This window comes from Manduca sexta, chromosome 15 (genome assembly GCF_014839805.1).
Source record: "Manduca sexta isolate Smith_Timp_Sample1 chromosome 15, JHU_Msex_v1.0, whole genome shotgun sequence".
NCBI lineage: Eukaryota > Metazoa > Arthropoda > Insecta > Lepidoptera > Sphingidae > Manduca > Manduca sexta.
The window spans coordinates 9,570,413-9,590,157 of record NC_051129.1 but is presented as its reverse complement, the minus strand read 5'-3'; the positions used below and the strand labels follow the sequence as shown (position 1 = coordinate 9,590,157).

Sequence of the window (19,745 nt, the reverse complement as noted above, 5' to 3'; positions counted from 1 at the left end):
TGAAGGAAAACATCGTGAGGAAACCTGCACATCCGAGAAGTTCTCTATAGGAATTTCGAAGGTGTGTGAAGTCTACCAATCCGCACTAGGCCAGCGTGGTGGACTAAGGCCTAATCCCTCTCAGTAGTAGAGAAGGCCCGTGCTCAGCAGTGGGCAAGTATATAATACAGGGCTGATATTATTATTATTATTATTATGATTTAAAAGTACTTATTTTTAGGTGGCACCTCTCATCTTGACAATTTCATACATTTCCTGTTTTAGTAAAGAAGTTCCAATTATATTATTATATGACGATTTTACATTTATCATTTAACACTGACATTATAAAAAATACTGGATTCTCATTACCGTCCTTTCAAAAATAAATAAACGAGAAGGGAATGATTATTTGGATTTATATTAAGTGACTTATTTATATAAGCCCAAATAATCTTTCCCTTCTCGTTTCTTAAACGTTCTTAAAAGTCTCCGTCACTTAAAAGAAGCGGTTAGACTATCTTATGCAAGCTAGTTAATCCATAATTACCTAGAAGCCAGCCTTGTCATAGCATCCGCGTTGGATTCTTATCGTAATCGGGTTTCATCGCGTGATAACAGCCTGCGGTAGCGGTCAACGAGAATCAGAATTAAATTACCTATAATTTACATACCACTCATTACATGCTGTAAGTACGGTTATTTGAACAATTAAAGCAGGCCCAACATAGGATAATGGTTTTTTTTTGTTATTGCTTCAATGACGAGACGAGCTTGCCGTTCGCCTGATGGTAAGCGATACGACCGCCCATAAATAGAAGAAACACCATCCAACACCTTGAATTACAAAGTATTGTTTGGTATAATGGGATTTAGCATCTCATGTTGAAACATCTCATGTCTCAACATGAGATGTTAAATCCCATTATATCAAGAAGTTACACTGGCTACAATGTCCTTCAAACCGGAAAACAACAGTGACTACACACTGTTGCTTGACAGCCGGAATAGACATTGCGATAGTACCTACCCAGGCGGACTCTCACATATGAGAGACCTACCACAGTAAATTGAGGTAATATTTGAACAACTGAGTGCTGCACTGACTGAAAGTGATCACGGCAAATACACCTAAAAAGTGTCCTTAGAACGGTTAAATAGATTATTGTTGATTATAATATGTATTCTTTATGATTTATCGCTTGCTTCGACGGTGAAGGATAATCATGAGGAAGCCTGCATAGCTTAGAACCTTTCTATTAATATTTTGAAGGTATATGAATTCAGTCAATCTGCATTAGGCCAGCGTGACGTACTTCGGCCTAATCCCTCCCAGTAGAAGAGGACTCAGCAATGGGTCAAATTATAATACAAGGCTGATCTTATTATTGTTATCAGATTTTAGTTCTGTCAACAATGTTATGTCACGTTGGGCTACCCAAATTTTCCTGTTGTCCAATCGAAAATTGAGCGAGATATAAAGAAATAATAATAATAATAATATCAGCCCTGAATTATATACTTGCCCACTGTTGAGCACGGGCCTCCTCTACTACTGAGAGGGATTAGGCCTTAGTCCATCACGCTGGCCTAGTGCGGATTGGTAGACTTCACACACATTCGAAATTCCTATAGAGAACTTCTCAGATGTGCAGGTTTCCTCACGATGTTTTCCTTCACCGTTAAAGCGAACGATAAATTAACAAAGAATACACACATGATTTTAAAAAAGTCAGAGGTGTGTGCCCTTGGGATTTGAACCTGCGGACATTCATCTTGGCAGTCCGTTCCACGCCCAACTAGGCTATCGCCGCTTTCTTACTAGGCTATCGCTGCTTTTTTTTAGCAATTTTTTTTTTTTTTTGTAATAGAAGGTATGACTGGCTAGCAGGTGGGTCATGATAATTGATCATCCATCCACGACTCTACATCGGCAGAAAATAAATGGTAATTCAGAAGAAGTAGTCATTCACTACCTCAGATAATCTCGCTGATCATACGAAACCCAAAAACAATTAGCCATTTCACCTTTTTTTATGTATCAACCCGGTGGAATCGGCTCATCCATGCTCCAGACAAAACTGTGTGACTACGATCGCACGCATAGTCCTTATTAACTAATCTATGCAAGATCTGACCCCATACTACGTGCGTAAGGACCGATTCACACGAAGATTCTAAGCGAGCTCACAACGCTCTTTAACAAACTAAGGAAACAGTAAACGCAATCCAATCTTGACTTTTTCTTTTTATTATGCTTAAAAAGAGTACTCACCGCACAGTAGGAAACAGCTTGGCTGTGCCTCTGGTATTACTCAAGTCCATGGACGGCAGAAGCTGCTAACAGACGGACCGCCTACTCGTTTGCCTACTAAGGCAATAGTAAAAATAATGCGTGTGCGCACGCTGAGGACGCATAGAGCACACGACTTCAGGTCGATAGAAGCATCGTATGCACACGCCCTTAGAGGGTGAAATCCGGTACCATAACGGTTCAACACAACTTTATGCAGCAGACATATACAAATTATATTATTACTCGGACATTAACCGGTATAAATTAAATTAAACCCGCAACAGTAGCCGTCGGTGAATCGTTTACATTACGATTTCTGTTTTCACCGCGTATTATATGCAACCAGTTAGACAATTTACGGTTTATGTTATCGAGAATTATGATAAACAACTCTCAGATGTCTCAATTTAAATAGAATCTGTCTGATGTAAACAAACTGATGTTGCTCGCATGAATTACTTAACTTATGTTTTGTTTTAATTCCAATATCAAGGGCATAATATTATAATAAAAGGATTTCAATTACAACTGGATTAAAGTTGGGTATGTGGATAATATAGAAACTGGTTGTGAAATATTAAGTAAAACTTACTTTGTTCATGTTTAGTCAAATAATCACTTACCATCAGGTGCAGTGCGGTGACTTTGCCCTGCACGAGTAGAAAAAAAAAATATATAAAAAAAAAATATTTCAGCAATTCAGTACCAAATAGTCACTGCATAAAACTGACAGTAAGCGCAGAAGCTTTTGAAAAATTATAATATGGAAGTAGATCAATGACAGATTTTACATCGAAAACAAAAATCTTGGGGGAACAAAAAGAATTAATAACACCGTCATTAAAAAAAACGAAAATTCAGCAATAACATTGCCAGCATGCGCTCTTCTGCCAAATAAGAAACGGATATCACAAACAACTCTTATATCACGCAACAAGATTACTTAAACATTTTTAGAAATGAAAAAAAACATAAACTAGCCGTCACAGTTGTTAATCCAACATTTGGCTCCCGCAAAACAATAACTTTCGCAACAGTGTGGCGGTAATGAGTTGCGGCGGCGCCGGCGCAGGCTGGTGACGTCACACCAACTATGCGCCGCGCCGTAGAGCTTGCCAAAACTCTACACAACTATACTGGATTTACGCTGACCTACAATTAATGCATGACGTTCGTTAACGTATTAATCCTTTTTAACTTTCCATACATTTGAATTTTGGTTTTAACTTTTACTACGATCGTCATCTTGAGACATGAGATATTTGTAGTCTCAAAATATATACATCTACACCAATGCTTTTAAAGTCAAATTTAAGTTTGATTTTGATAATTTTAATGAAGATTAAAATCATTAAAAAAAAGAGTAATCAGGTATACTTTTTTTGACTCGATCAATATAAAATCCCATTAGGTTTATAACATGTAGGTTATAATATTGTATGTGAGAGCATATATTAAAGAATAATCATCATAGTAATAAAATATAGCGATTTCATATATTTATCAATCAATCAATTGCACTGACTAATGCAATCAGTTCAGCGAAAATATTTTATATCAATTTGATAATAAAAATTCAGAAGTACCTACATCCTCTTCAGATTAATCTATCACTGCATTTATTATCAATAAGTCGTGACGCATTCGCATTTGCGCAAATAATTTTTGTATTTCTAATTCCAAAAGCAAAAACGACGGCTTCAAACTGTGAAGCTCTAAAAGGGAACAGCAGTCTCACTTAGTACACGTAGAAAAAAAAAAGGTTATTTGAATTTGATATTAATATGAACAGGCAATTAAATCAAATTTCAACGCCTTCAAACATAGACTCACGAGGCTAATAAAAAATATTCCTATTTACGTGTGAAACTATAACATCACTCCTAATACTCTTACAATCATCCATAAACCCCGTGCGATCGACTAGTGAATAATAAATTAGAATTAAAAACATTCAAACACCAATAAACCGTACATTTCGCAGTTTCGATTTTAAAATAAATAAACTTCACATATAATTAACGTTTACTACACGTTGTCGTATAAAACGAATGGATGTTACACGACAATGATTGATCATTTACATAAATATAGTCACGGTTGAGCGGGTGTCCATAAAGACTAATATCTTATTCGGTTCTGTACGGGCTTCCGAATTCCATTGATTGTGTTGAAGCGGCACGGGTCGGTTTCGTAAGGTCGAGGAACCAGTAGGCGAACAGTTCACTGCTAAACGCTTGGATTCAGTTAGCGTTTCTGAGAATAACGTTTAAATTTGTATTGGAACGAAGAGCCGTTTGCCAAAATACTACTACTATTAAACATTGCACAGTTGCACACTCGCAGGGTGAGCGGGGGGGGAGCGGGGCGTTTTACATATAAAAAACGACCCCCTTAGGCACCTCACATTTGAGAACACAACAATTATGATCATAAAAAAAATAAAAAAATAGCAGCTCAAAACGATGAAAAGCGCGTAGTATTTCGTAACTATTTCATTTATATCACTCTTTAAAGAATTCAGCGTAACTACTCAGCATTTTGAGACATTAAATCTTATGTCAAAGACGAACGCAGTAGGGCGCCACACAGTACTTTGTAATTCAAAGGTGTGTATTATACTGTTCGGTATTGCTGCTGCCTGTGGGCGGTCGTATTTACTTACTATCAAACTACCTCTACTATCGTAGGCGAGCGGCAAGCTGTCGTTATTTTTTTTTTTCTATATGTCGTCAAGAAATTGGCACCTCACAGTTTGTTCAATGCAGCTGTGTTTTTAGGATCATCACAATCCATGAAAAAATCTTTCCTACACCCACAATTTCGTCCTAATCTAATATTTAATGTTCTTTTTGCTACTTTCCCTTGGCTTAAGAAATATGAAAATAATAAAATAATCTGTATCAAATACGCTTATATTGTTTCACTTACAAATTGTCTGTGATAAATTTAGTTTCATCGAATAAAACAAGTGTACCATTGAAGATAAGATGTTGACCACAATAAAAAGTTTCCGAACATTCAAAAACTCACATGAATTACGTTATCACTTATTTCCCCAAAAATACGGTAAAAATAAGCAATAAAACAATAAAAGTTAGTCATAAAAGCGATAAAAAGCGGTGTCGTGTCAACGCACCGTGTCTTCGTGATTTTTATTGTCATATGAATATTTAAAACGCCTACAAACCGATAAAGTAAATATCTCATAAAAATAAACGATATTGGAATCGACATCATCGGTAAACATCGAATTGAGTTTTTAATTTGAGCAAGTTCAGAGGACAAAGCTTTTTGCATAAACTTTCGAATAAGAAATTTGTTTTTACAATTTGTTTCGCTGATATAATTCATTTCTAGTTTGTTTTTTTTTAGATAGAGTTTCATTAATTCATTTTTCAGTCATTATTATTCTACTGTAGGGCAACAACTTTCCTATCGGGCTTTTACACACATCTGTGTAAAGTTATATAAAGAGTGACATTCATAAAATACAATTCCTTTGCTTACAATACAATAAAGTAACATTAAGTGCTAGTAGTATTTTAAGTATATGCCACAATGAACAATGAATACTGAAATATACTAACTGTAATTAAAATAGCTCTTCAAAGTTTAACACATATTGCATTAAAAACTCATTCCTATAACCATAGACGTAACAGAGGCCACCACATCAAGCAAATTTCAGTTACATACAACTTGATGTAATCGAATTTTAAAATTCGAACAAAATTTATTCGCTCCCGGATCAATAACAAAATTCGTTCAATAATACAGTCCATAAAAAAGGCAACTCCATTTTTTACTCACATCCAACTCTCCCATACAAATACATAAAACACGTCTGAAAATACACCTTAAGGGCATAGAAACTGACAACCGCAACGTAGAGCAAAAAGTCACGGACACGGACAAAGTGTATTAAAATTCCATTTTCATTCAATTTACTGTTGAGAACACGGAACATGTTACAGCCGGTGAAAGCTTTATGTGATCCGCGCAAATAGAATTTCATATTGGACATGTATATCTGACTGGAGCGGACTGTGACGTATTCTAGGGCGCGTTTAGAATGATTAGAATAGGGGTCGCGTTTAATATTCCTGACTGTATTATAATTTATTATAGTAAATGTATATATTTTTAAATGTATATAGTAACAAAATGTACATACGGGCAGAACCCAGGCAATTGCGACAATTGACAGAGACAAAAATCTTACTATTAGTAATATTATAAATGTGAATGTCTGTGAAATCGTTTGGATGATAGTTAGAAGTAAAATCAGAAGCACATAAACACTTTTGGTTTAAATTTGCCATACAAATAGACCTGGTCCTGAATTATCATATAGACTATTTTTATTCCGGCAATTTGCTATCGTGGGATACTATTATAGATCGCACCATTATTTAAGGATTTTTGTAGCGGAAGAGGCCTTACGCACGGGTGAAGTCACGAGCAAAACCTAGTATATAATAAAATAAATAATACAATTTTAACAGTCTTTTATATTTGTACTCGTTGAAGATTTATATCTTTGATATTCGTTGTTCTACACACCGGGGCCCTCTGCCGATCCTTGATTCCAGCACTGCGTAAATCTTAAATGATTGCCATAAACTTGTTATTTATAAACATGCGCTGAAACAGTGGACGTTGATATGACAAATGTAAGTGATATTAAAATTTTAGAAAATTACTGTGTTGAATTTAAAAAATATTTTTATAAGCTCGTATTATGAAAATCACATGTTAATAGTATCTTTAAAACTAATTTGCAGAGAATTCCATTACAGATTTACAAAATAAATTAAAACCTATAATTCCCTGTGCACTCTCCTATGAAAAAAAAAAGGTACTCGAAGATTTGAATTTAGAACTCGTAACATTTTTTTTATTTTCAGCCAACAACAAAAACAATTCGAAATTTAAATAAAACCACAGTTTAAAAGCGGTAAAATTCCGCATGCGACTAGTGTTGGGCTCATCGGTTGAGATAAAGCTCGGATGCCGGTAGCGGTGTAGTCATCGTCGCCCGGCGATCTACATGTCCCGCATGCGCGTGGGAAACTACCCGTTAGCCGGACCCCGACCACCAACCAGATCCCGACTACGATACTTCTAGTGCAAAATGCATGAGTTTTTGTGCTAATCAGTTTTTATGTAGCTGATTTCACATCAGTGGATCAAGAAATGGAAGAAAACCATATATCGGCTCTTATACGCGTGTTCTCGATACGGCGCACGCGCATATAATTGCCCGCGCTGGATCGCGCCGCGTCTCGGGAGGCGGTGCCGGTGAGCCCGTAACAATCGACAACCGACAACCACGGAGCGAATGGCTAATGACGATACCGCGGACGGATTGTGATCTTTATTTTGGAATTTCTTTAGTTAATGGATGCTATGCTTTTAATGTTAAACGTTTTATTTAAGCTAGATGAAATTATGTTTAAATATTAATTCTTTTCGTCTAGTTTGTAACTTCGTTCCAAAGTCATAATTCATGATAATAAACATCACAAGGAAATTTATCGTCATTTTTTTTTTGCAAAAGACCGTCAATGTGACCTAAATTTTGTTCACACAAATCAATGAACGTGACATTATAACTACGAATATGTATTTTTAAATCACATCCAACACAAGACTTAAGATTATAAAGTTAAAACAAAATAACAAAAGATAACCGATAAGCTATTATTTTTATTTTTAAAACATTATGTCATCACGTAGGTACTTGAAGATAACAGAGCGGAGTTTTGAATAGACCGCTTATCCGTCGAAGTTATAAAAACCATTTTCGACTGATATCGCCGAGACGAAATAAGTATGTGTTAAAAATAAATTATGTTTTGAGAGCATCTCTCTCTCACAAAGAGCACATTTTTTTTTTCAACTTTGGTACACTTACCGCGAAAATCATATTCATATTTATTGTACTCGGAGCCAAGTGAGCCCAATACAACTACACCATCGATAATAGAGACGTTGCCTTTATGTATGGAAATAAATGAATTAATCCCTCCTAGCCGAATTTCAGCCACGGCGACCAATCTCAACGGAGGTCAACCAGGTACGCAGAATATATTATAGTGCACAAGTGTGTGCGCAGTACACAGGTGCACTCTCTGATCCTTCACTCTCATAGTCCGGTGAGACGGGGATCCGACATGACCGGAGAGAGATCAAGCGCAGGACCAACGGCTTTACGTGCTTTGCTGTATGGAAATATAAAATAATTAAGAGATATAAATATAGCGTGCCACTGACCACAACTTACATGTCATTAGCTGTATTTTTTGTCTCACGAATTGCTGATCATAACGACAAATCGATGTCATACCCTCAATTTATTAAAAAATTATGTCAAAAAGTTGTGTCAATTCAACCCGCACCTAGAATCTCAAGGAAAATAATGTAGCTTAAGCCATTACATTTCATACCGACTCACAAACAATACGCAAACACTAGCAAAGCCGTCATACCACAACCGGCTTATCCCGAGCAAATTACCGTTCGCAGTGGTGTCTGCTCATTACACTCGCCATAATTACATCTCTAAATGTGCCACGAGTAGGGTTGCCATTTGTATCGACATATCGAGAAATGTCACCGGTTTAAACGTCTGTCCCGATCGTCCATATTAACCTAAACGTCCCCGAAATACACAGTCTTACTTATAAAAACTTCGCAAAGCTACGCTTAGTTACGTCTTGACTAGTCTGCTCCTAAAATTTTAATCATCGGTGATATTTATGTTGACAGCTATTTAACTCTTGGTCTCTCGTGGCTCGCCGGCGAGCCAAGACAGCTACATGACATTTGCGTGTGTCACGGGATTATAACCTTATATACTACATAATAAGGTTATTTTTCCGTCACACGCGTAGCTGTCAATGTTTGGCGGCAAACATTCAGCTACCTGTACATATTTGAAAATAAAATTTTGACAAGTCATGACGGGTTAAGCAATGCTTAACCACCTCTTAACGCTAACACAAGTTTATAAGTAATTTTTTTGGTAAACGCTGGCGAAGCAATTGATTAGAACATTAGACGAGTTTATAAGTAAGACTGATAGTAATTAAATAACTTAGCTACAAATACACCGGATCTTTTTAGCAACAAAAAAAAAAACCATTGTCCATGGGTCATGCAAGTAAAATGTCCCGGAAGCTTCAGGAACTCATGGCAACCCTACCTGAGAGCCATCCGTCCCTGTCACACGCGGTGCAACAGAACGTGAGAGGGCTATCTAGATAAACGTATCAGATGAGATCGAGATCAGAATGCGGTTCGGATATTACTATTACAAACGGTTCATTATTTATTGCGATACCAAACAGTTTGATGCGGTCGGGTTTGTTCATTAGCGCGGTCTGAGTTGCCTTTGGATTTGATTGCGTAATTTTGTGCAAATAATTAAAGCCACACCGACGGTTGACTTAAGCTACATTTTTTTCGAAAAAAATTAACTAAGTTAAAAAAAACATAGAAAAATATGCTGATTTTAAATATGTATGAAAGTTGGTATCGCAAAAAAAAATCGCTTAAGTCAATTAGCCTTTCAAACGTCGATATCTGTTTTCATGACATCAGACAGCAAGTGCAACGTAGTTTTAATGAAACGTCCTTAAACGTGAAGTTTTGTCCCCTGGATGCGTTATGACGTCACAAATACGCAATTACTGTGACTGGATCAATAGACATTTAACGCATGTCGATTGTCCAAGTAAAGGTGAAATCAATCGTTTTAATATTTATATGTGAACAAAATTTGTACGCGATAATGAAAGTAAATCTAGTATTTAACCAATATCTATGACCATGAATAATGGAAACAGCGTTATCGTATTGAACGCAAGGACAAAAGATTTTGGTATAATTAAGTATATTTTCCTTATCTAGAATTTCTAATAATTGTTTCCATTTACCAACAATCAGAACGGAAGAAATCGTAATAACTGACAAACTAAGCTCATACGATGTGACAAATTTAAAATATTTGTCAAAATAATCGGTCACCGAAAACAGTAGACTAATATCATAACATCAGCCTGACCCCGTATATAAAATTTCATATTCTCAAATTCCAATTATTACCACCAGCTCAAGTGTGTAAACACAAGTAAAAAAAATAAGCATCCGATCTGAAAATCAAACCCAAAAAAAGATCATTTCAATTTGCAAGTACCTACGCTGCCATTACATTTTTATAATTATAATTAAAACGTTAAAATTATTGATACATACATCTCAAAAGTTTATCTCAATAAACAGGCGCCATACTCCATAATTATCCTTGAGTTAGTATTTATTTTTACGCACTAATGAACTAAGCTGATGTCATACCGCGACAAACCTTATCACTTATCAGTACAACGCGAGTGTTCTTACATAATATGCGGTCGCGGCGAGCTTTTGGTTGTTAAATAACAATGTTGCGGTTGGTGCGATGTAGTGCTACCATGATTGCGGCATATTCAGGTTATTTCTAGCAATAATGATATACAAATTTATGATTACTTGTTTTATACTATTTTGCTTAAATCGATTGTCACAAAACACCTTTTTTTGTTTTTCCTATGATACACAAATTTATGATTAATTTTGCTTAAATCGATTGTCATAAAACACCTTTTTTTTGTTTTTCTTTATTTTTTTTTAACACATCGTATCGTTATTTTTATAGCGTCACCTTATTAAACCCACAAATTGTCTATTTAGAAATCAAATAAAACAAACTGTATATATGATGCTCCATAAACATTTGTATTATGCTACTTATATACGGATATTCATTTTTTCTCAGAACAATTGTTCCGATCAGCACAAACATAATCACTTTATTTTATCTTATCTGTATTTATGTACGCAAGTTATGATTTAAGTATATTTTTTTTTTCACTTTTACCACATTCCGGAATATTTCACATTATCCGAAATTCTTTAAACTATGTCCATCCTATTGAGATGCAACTCAAAAGCCCGCGGTAACAAGTGCCGGCGATGCCATTCTCATAAATAATTCATACATAAGAGCAACACGACTAGTGTCAATCGGCCCATTAAATTATAAAGGGCAACGGTATCTATACAGAGATGTGGATATGCAAATCGTAACCAATATCGTGTGTTATTTGTGATGTCGTTCTCAAGTGTTACGCTCGAGAGTTCGAGCGCTACAAATACTTATTTGTATAATCTATGGATGATTGGAGATGTAACAATCGTATTTCTTTGTATAACTTATATATAGGTGTTTTTGCGTGCATCTTCGGAATTCAAGCTTACGTTACCATATTATTCAAATATGTAAATTATAAATTTATTTATAGAGTTTTATTTATTTCCATATATTATTCTCAATATTTCGTTGTGATATAGTAATAAGTTAAGCATGTATATTCGGTGACTAATTATATTCAGATTTTTTTTAAAGTACATACTATCTCAACTTTGGATATCAGTGGTCACATCTCAACTTGCACCAAGCGCACCTAACTGCCTAAACCCTATCACTATAAATGCAGGTACCAAAACATCTAAACACCGAACACAAAACACATTATCATATCTACCAGGCTTACCATAAACACTAAATACCTATACACAAAACAGAATCGCATAAAACCAGAATATCGGAACAAATCAAACATCACAAATTAGATTATAGAGTTTACGAGCGTGCACCTAAGCATGTGGCTCTTGAGCTTCGGAACGCACACAATTAATTCAGAACGTTCCTTAGTCCGCACACAGCGCTAGAATGGTAAAATATAATTTTTACAGAATCGGACACGCAATAAGAGTGCGCAACATTAAATTTAATTGCACACGTAATAATTAAACCTTTTACATCTATGTCACGTGGACGCTCGTCGCCGTTCCACGTACTCCGATGTTGTTTCTGCAACAATTAATAATGCTGATTAACCAGAATTGTTTGGATATAAACGTTACTGATACTAGGAATTAGGGTTCAATTTGGTATGTTTTATACATTTCTCTGACTAAAATGTAAGCATAGAAATATATGGAGCTATAAATATGAAACGTATTTTAAAAGTTTCCATATTCATGCATCGTGTTTGTATCCGTAAACATGAAGTAAATATCTAGCACAAATATAAAAACACAACAAAACCACAAGTCCATTATAAATTTTACAACGCGTAGAGATAAAAAAAAAATCTAATACAATAAACAAAATGTAAAATCTATTATTAAAACGTATCTTTGAAGCAACAACAAAAACAATCCGAAGAGTTATGCTCGCTTCCACAGAAGATATGCCTCTTTCCGTCAGTAAAGATAAAACCGAGATTACAAATAAAACCGCAGTCAAAGTAATAAATAAAGATACACTGCGTGAAAAAACTAGAGTTTCGAGTTTTAGAGATCAACAATCGTTTAAATAGTGTGTCGTTTTGATAAAAAGTGATTGCGTTCGATTATTTATGCACGTCCAATGCTTCGTGGGGAACGGCCTATCACGGTATCTATAATGCGCGTGCGCATTACAGATGGGGCGGAAAATGTAAGAGAATTACACAAGTTGAAACTCGAGAACGGTTGTGAACGTTTCAAATTGTTATTAACTAATTAATGGGCGGCAGATGATTTGTTGTATGAATTTAATGTGGTAAATATTCTGGTGCTATATTTTTTAGAACAGGTTCTTGGAAATCAATACCGTTAGTCAATAGGTTTGGATTTGGTATTCAAGTACAATAAACAAAAAAAAAACGCCGCTTCGAGTAGGTACAGAGAAACGAGAGGTCGCAGGTTTGATCCAGTATTGGAAACTAAGGCTCTTCAGTTTATCGTAGTGTTTAGCACCCACGACATTAGGTATCTTTTTGGATGTGCATCAACATATTAACTCGTAAACGTATTAAATAATTAAAAATATATTACACCATTCGAAAATAATAAAATCGTTCGTAAAGAAACATAATACTTGCTCATGCCGATGTAGATAACTTTATAATGGCAATAAAAAATATGAGAAGATGTCTTCATTACGTATCGATGCCAAGATAATTACCGCCAGCGCGCGCGCAGAACCAACTATGAAATTAATTCCTGACGGAGATATAAACTTGTGGCAATACTGCCCAGCTTTATGTTATCCTGGTATTGATGATGCTAATCTAGGACATTATCTAGACTTTCGTGATCGTGATCTCCTAAGGTTTAAAGATATTAACATATTGCATACCTACTACATAACAAGTTTATGTTTTGTATCAGGACTACGTCACTAAACCTACTGCACCCTTAAAGTGTTCTGAGGCTGGCAGCAAATGCTTTTTCTAACAAACAAAAAATATTTATAAACAAAGGCTATAAAGCTTTCGAAACGTCGGGAAAATTTTAAATAAATATGTACCGAAAAATATTTTTATTTCAAATTAAATTTGAATATATTTTTGTTGTTGTAACAAAACAATACCAAAATATGATAAACAAATCTTATCTTTGACAGGGAACTCTATTATGATATCTAAACTACAAAAGAAATGGACCACAGATGCGTTTGGAGGTAAAATTATCTCTAAAATTAACATATAAAGATCAAACATAATAGACTGCCTTAATGGCGTAGTTGTATAACTACGAATGCAGTGCTAAGGTCTCGGCTTCGATCATTGGGTTGGGCAAAGTGATATGGGGTTTTTCAACTCAATATCAGCCAGGAGTCTGGAATTTGTGCCCGATAAAAGGCTCGCCCCTATCATATCATGGGAAAGAATACGCACGGCGAAAAGTGTACCAGTTGCGTTCCTATAATAGGACGATTTACAAACCAACCAGCCGTTAATGCCGAAAGCTTATCACTCCGTCTCCTAACAATAAATAATTCCTCAACGTTCGGGTAAGCACGAAATTATTATTTAAAAAAAAACGCGTCACCGTCTGAACGGTCCAACCGTGTTATCTGAGTTCCCAGAACTGAGATAAAAAAATTGTAGTGACGAAAACACCGAGTCGAGTCAAAACTTATTTTTTAATGAGAGTTATTTGTGGGTCCACTCAGCTTAAGTTGAATGAAAATATTCTATATTTTCATCGGTTTAAAGTTTATAATCCACGTGCGTCATTGCAAATTTGTACCTTATTAGCATTTAAAACATTGTTGAAAGCTTTATGGTTTACAATAAGTACCGAAGCGTGAAATTTATAAAGCAAATGTTAATAACAATAAGGTACAGTTACATTTACAACTTTTTATCATCGGTATCTTTGGATTGTACCGCAATAAATCGCAATAATTTTTTGTCCTATTCATCTATCCAAATATAACTGTATACAATGTAATGACAAAACTTGTTACTATTACATAAACCATTCGTAGAAAAAGTCTTCCCAAATAGAGGAGAGTGAACTAGAACAATGAGGGTTGGAAGCTTTTAGATTTCATATATTAGTATCGAATTACTTTGAAAATAATTTTGTTTATTACACAGTGCGATATTGGCGTTACTAACTACCGATTTTGAAATAAACGATCTCAATCTTAATTTTCGTTTAAATTCCGAGAATAATCCAATCAAAACATGTCATTTGTAAGCAAGTCAAAAAAATCTGACTTGCTTACAAATGACATGTTAATATTTTGATTGGTTCATTTTCACAATCGATCGAAAAACTGCGATTATTTATTTTAATCGATGTAATATATGAATCATAATATTAATTAAGAAAGTTTCGCGAACTATTATCTTTAGTATGTATAGAAGCATAGCATAGATTTTGAATCGATTTTAATATCAAACTCAATAGAAAAACACCATCTCAATCAACAAAACACCGATCCCGTATTAACAATCAACGCGGTGAAAGTCAACTGTATTTTAGAACAATGATATTTTTAAAATCAACACGGATAGCGCAGTAATTGCTGGCGATCATACACAGCATAGCGCAGGAAAGTTGAGAACCAAATCGCAGCAATTTCGCCCGGCATTATAACAGCGTTTTTGTTAAATTACACGGCACGTAACGCAATGTGCGTTTAAGTACTAGACTGGTTTAGTGTTGTGGCTTTAAAATATGTGTTACCGAAACACTATGTTGTGTGATCTAAATGGACTAGTAATTATGCTACAATATCTATAATGGGTTTTATTTGTGTTAGTAAATATTGTACGACTACCTACTAATCGAATAAATTTACAAGATCATTTGTAAACTTTTAAGTATGGAATAATTTTTAAAACCAGTCATACATTTTATAACTTTAGCAGTGTTACCGTAAATTTCTGGTAGGTGCAAAGCGAGGTATAATTTGTACTATTTTCAATTCTATAAAAAAAAAAGAACGCCTCGTGAATTACCGAACCAGAAAAAGCAAGTGAGATTTCTACGAATTTGCTAGCAAGTACTGTTTTTTGAACACCGATTAATTGATTACGAGAATCAAGAATACCTTATTTAATTCACATTTGTAGCCTTAGCTTCATTACCTCTTAAATTTGATAATAGAGAAAAATCCTCACTGTTTTTCCATTTGAAATTCATATAATTTCCATCTACTTACATACTATACATATCAAATTCCTCAACAAACTCAACAACAACAAAAAAACCTTATACGACCAACGTCAACCGTTTTATGTTAATTACAAACGTTTAGTTCATTTGAATTAGAAAGTGCTTGCATAACTGAGTATTGTGGGTTCACACCGTATAGGTATTCAATAGATCATTAGCAATAAATGAGACAATATTGTGGTGCCGTCGCCTTCGGCTCAGCGCAGCATCGTCGGCGGCTGCATCATTAATCACAAAAGAGGAGTGTGCAGTATAAAACACTGAGATTACACTCGTACGCCGCCCATAAACGGTTACGTCACACAGTTACACGCCGAGATAAATCAGATTCACCATCATTTATTTCAGTTTAGCCAATTGTTGTCCATTCTGACTATTCTGAAAACCCGATGAGGATATACTCGTTTGTGTTAAGGCAGGAGTTAGAAACAAATGGATGTAATCAAAATAATATTAACATTTATATTATACTCTCAAAAGTAATTGAAAAATAGAATTTACCAAATAAAGACAGGAAAAAATACCTTCATTTCTAGTAGAATCTCTCAGCACATCAAAAGTATCAAACAAACATAATAACAAACACGAACAATTAAATCAACCGACAAACGAAGGGAATGATAAACTAAAATCGGAAACAAAGTACAATAACCCACTTTCGTATCTCGTAGATGCGCTCGCGCGGCGCCCACTAAAGCCAAGCTACATGACAAGACGGCGCACCAACAGATAAATATAATAACAGAAAAAAAGATTTTATTAACGAACGCATTCAATTGTGAATTCATGGCAGGCACTCGTGATGTCATTTAGCGGTTAATTTCATAGCCTGTGAGACAAGGAAAGCTATGCTCTTTTGGGGCTATTGACTGAGCATTTGACAAGCATTGAGGGGAACAATGCTTGTTGAGGCTTGTGTGACTTTCTATTTTAATACAAGTAATTATGAAGACATCGTGGTTATAAAACGTTCATCGTCGAACATTATAGGATAGAGTTTAGACATTCGCGATACAAGATTGACAGCATTGATTAGTTTTGTAAAAGCCTTTCAAAGTAATAGTTATATTTTAAATATTTTTCAAGTCATCAAAAGTTGAGAAGAAGTAAGACAACGTAAGATTTTGGATAAACTGCTTCTATGGCATATATAAATATTTATAACTTAATATATCGAGGCAAGGATTACAAGTGCGTTAAATCCTAACCCCCTTATTCATAGACGTTTTTTATCTAAGGACGGAGTAAAGCTGTGATAACAAGTCTGTTTCTCAGTGCTGATGGCATGACAGCCCACGCAGTGCGTAGACATAGGGCCGTTGTGATTGGCTAATATTGAGATACAACAATATTAGCCAATCACAAAGGCCCTATGTCTGTTTCTTAGTGCCGTTGGGCACTGAAAAACAGACTTGTTATCACAGCTTTACTCCGTCCTTAGATAAAAAACGTTTATGAATAAGGGGGTAAGACTCCAAACTACGTGGCGGCTCTATAAGTATTGACAACATTTTGAACTTAAGCAAGACCTCTCAAAACATGTAAATCATCACCTTGACAAAAAGCAGGCACAATTTATTAAAATCGTCGAGAAATGAAGATTCACGAGTACGTCAAGCGAAAGAAAGTGTGATTGTATCGTCGTACCACTCACGCTTCTCACATTCCGCGAAATGCAAAATTTTACTAACTTCAACAATGGTGAACAAGCCACGGATGCACGATGCGACATCGCGTTTACACGAAACGGTACAGGGGCTCATATCGGATTTAAATACGGAATAAATGACACACAAATCCGACATATAGTTCCAGTTTTCAGCTGAGGTATAAGGAGAGCAAAAGATAGGGAATTGGAGATTTTTTGGAACTGTCTGATTCGATTAGGTATACCGGATGTCTACAATAAGATCTTACACGGCATAAAAACAGCTTAGGAGTTCAAGTATTACATAACGCAATTTTTGAAGATTTTTTTAACACCCCGCCCCCCTCCCATGTTACGTATCGTAACGTCTTACGAGACTCACCTCGTCGTCAAATTACGTTACGTAACACTTGAGCGGCTCCTTGTTCACCAGTTAATACCGTTCAATTTTTTTTTTTAATTTAAGACATAAAAGATCTTTCATCTCATCACCTACATTTGAGGCTCATTGTCAAATACACAAACATTTGACCCAAAGACAGAATCGTAACCGAGATGTTTGGTGAAATGCACATCACTATGACTCATTCGCTTTTCGACTAGACAGAGCATATTATGTATTCTATTTTTACTTTGAAGGCCGACAAGGCGACTGCGACTAGTGTCCTTTCTATTTAATTTTACCGAATTCTTTTTTTAATTCCACGCTTATAACAATCAAGTTTAATCAGTTTTTTATTTTTTTAAATTTAATGCCTAGACGAGATGCCGCTCGCCTGTTGGCAAGCAATACAAACGCCAAATAATTAGTAGCAAAACCATACAGAGCTTTAAATAAAGCGCTGCGTGATAATCCACCTTCACCCTCTTAAGATTTTAAGTGTATAATATACAGGACACGACCAAAGATTCACAAACAAAATTCCATCCCGGAATTAAAATTTTGCTGGTAGTAGGATATAGTGTACATCCGCCCATATAAGGACCAACGTACCCAAGCACTTGAAACGCGCCATAGTGGCCCACGTAAGTGTGTCGTTTTCCGAAATCAGTCAGCGTACATCCAGTTCCAAGAGGCCAGCATAATTGTGTCGACTAACGAGAGGTAATCATCCCTTCAATCGACATTCTGTTACACTGCATTCCACTAACCATCAGGTGCAGTGGGATCACTGCCGTGAACGTACAAAAAAAACAATTAACAGTCAATTAACGTCACAATACTGTCATTCACAGTACGTCATGCAGTAGCGTCACACCGTGGTGGGTGGTAAGATCAGCGATAACACACACCAGCGGGCCGAACGAACCGCCGATACTTTCATACGTCAAACACCACCGTCGATTGATCCACGTTGTATTGAAACGTCACTGTTGCGATACAATCTGATCGTTAGGTCCCACCGGCCTGTTACCGCGGGGGCCTGCATTAGCTATTCAATTATGCGCGCCGCGACTATCTGATAGCCGGCCAACGGAGCTTTCGAGGTACACCTCTCGGAAATGCAAAAAAGAGCGTCTAATTTGAGACATGTGGTACGATAATGTGTGTAATTTTAGAATACGTGTACCGTCTTGATATAAATAAAAAAATATATTAAAATTCTACTACCGCATATAACAAGCTATGAGAGCTTCCAAAAAAATACTAAAATGCGATAAAAAATGAAACAAAACTGTATGGTAATTAATGTTTTTTTTATTGCTTTAAATGACGAGACGAGCTTGTTGGTAAGCGATACCAACAAGCACGGGCCGTCGCCCGTAACAATTAAAACACCATCCAAAACCTTGAATTACAAAGAATTGTTTGGTATTTCACTGCCCCGCCATCCTGACATATGAGATGTTAAGTCTTATTATGTCCAGTAGTTACACAGGCTACAATGTCCTTCAAACCGGAACACAACAGTGACTACACACTGCTGCTTGGCGGCAGAAATAGACATTGCAGTGGTACCTACCCAGTAATACTTTCACATATTAGGACCTACCACCAGAATTAAACGTCTAAACATGTAATTATAAACTGAACTTCCTTATGACGGCATAAAATCCACAAATCAAAACCAAATCAATACAAACTACCTTTTACACAACAAAACCAACAAACAAACAAACAACAAAACTCTAGTACAAAGACCTCTAAGATTAAAATATATTATTATACTCGTGATCCATCAATAAAAGCACAGCAGACCGCGCAGCCGACACGGACTGGCGAGAGAGTGTAAAAACAGTCGCATGCGCATC

General features: G+C 35.8%; 1 protein-coding gene across 11 annotated transcripts in view; it reads right to left on the bottom strand.

Annotated features, from left to right (window-relative positions):
• Nucleotides 1–19,745, bottom strand: part of LOC115449030 (protein N-terminal asparagine amidohydrolase) — a 127,684-nt gene that overhangs the window by 34,487 nt on the left and 73,452 nt on the right. For 5 of the 11 annotated variants that reach the window (XM_030176716.2, XM_030176705.2, XM_030176706.2 and 2 more), the window contains one exon: nucleotides 12,144–12,194. The exons of 3 other annotated variants lie outside the window; for them this stretch is intronic. The gene's annotated coding sequence lies outside the window, so the exon portion shown is untranslated. Of the gene's footprint in view, nucleotides 1–12,136; nucleotides 12,195–19,745 lie in introns of all 11 variants that reach the window. 3 more of the 11 variants (XM_030176708.2, XM_037438795.1, XM_030176707.2) reach the window with 1 other exon arrangement.